This window comes from Perca fluviatilis, chromosome 13, assembly GCF_010015445.1.
Source record: "Perca fluviatilis chromosome 13, GENO_Pfluv_1.0, whole genome shotgun sequence".
Lineage (NCBI taxonomy): Eukaryota > Metazoa > Chordata > Actinopteri > Perciformes > Percidae > Perca > Perca fluviatilis.
In genome coordinates, this window is record NC_053124.1 from 16,728,637 (window position 1) to 16,730,341 (window position 1,705).

Here is a 1,705-nt window from a genome sequence, read left to right on the forward strand (position 1 = left end):
CTAATTTGTTTTACTTTCACCACTGAGAGCCAAAATGACACAATGGTACCAAACCTCTTTTCTAGTCTCAAGAAAATGCCTTCAGCTTTTTAGAGGCAGATTTTCATATAGGGATTTGGTTTCCACAAGCCCTCACAACTGACTTGCATACTAAGAATGCAGTGCAGTTAGTGTTGGAACACAGCAGATGGCAACACAGATTAGGGATTTGGGCTGTATCAGTGATTGTCTGGGATACCTCTACCCTAGAAACAACTCTGTCCTGTTTCTCCTCCATCGGATTAGCGACTGTCCCACACATTCCCAGATGGAAGGATGTCTGAGAAACCAACATGCTGTTAAAAACTTCCCAGCATGCGTTTGTCTCAAATGAAGAAACAGTGCCCTCTTTAGACCTAAAGACAGACCTGAAACCACATAAGCAAAATATCGCATTAGAATCTGAGGTTCACAACCCCAGGGCTGTGGACTCTTACCGGGCCCTGGAACATTTGCTACCAGGCCACGAAGAAACCATATATGGTTAAGCAAACATAGCTCAATAACAATTATACAACCTTGGCGGTGATTATAGTCTATACATTATTTTACTTTGGGTTTAGTAAAGTATCTATTTGTGCCTTAATTATCTTGAACTCCTCATCACTCACCATCATGCCCAACAACAAAAGCATACTGATCAACATACTGATCATAAGCACACAAGGTAACTGGTCCATCACCACCACCTTTTTTCAGTAGGCCACAACCTGAGTGTTCCTGAGAGGTCTATTTGTATTTTATTTTTATGTATTAATTAATCACATTGGAATACAGACAAAAATGATTCTGGGTAACACTTTACTTTAAGCCCCCTATTGAGCATTAATAAGACGTATATAAACATTTCATAAATTGTTTATAACACACGATAATGTAGCAGTAGGTGGCTGTAAAGACATTTTCTGTACATGCTTATTAATGTACAGTAATTGTGAACAAACATAACTTCTCCTATGAAGATATATTCTATATTATTACAACTGTGTTTACTACACTGTCAATCATTATCTGCTTATACACCAGCCTCTTATGGAGTTGTAGTTATTGACAAATACATTAACATAAGGTTACAACTACATTATAGTGTCTTATAAACCATTTGTTATATGTTTATATACTGTTCATAAATGCTAATTAGGGAGACTTAAATAAAGTGATGCCAGTTTCTGTTAAGTACATATTTTTTACGCATATCCTGATGGGGATGTAGAGACGGTTGGCGATTAACCTACCTCCCACGGCCCTCTCCGTCCGGTCTGCAGCAACATTGCCGCAGCAATAATATGTTGGCTGATTTAAAGCGTAGCTAAAGTGGCAATCCTTAAGATTTCAGTCAGGGTTGCTTTAGAATTTGTATGTGAGTGAAAACTATGGAATTGGGCTTGAGGGTTTAGCAGTCTGGTGTCTTGTTGATACATGAGCTTCACGTTTTCAGAATTGTGTGCATAGTTCCATTATTTGTGTCTATACAATGGAGAAAACTGCAACACAACATTTTCACACCAGACACCCAGTTCGTAATACTGCAAATATATAAATATTGCCATACTTTCATCAGTGGGCCATAGGCTCAATCACCATTGTGTTACCTTTTTCAGCGATAGATCGTGACTTAACAGACATGTATTTAAATGAAAATCTTCGAGATTACAGAAAAAAAGGA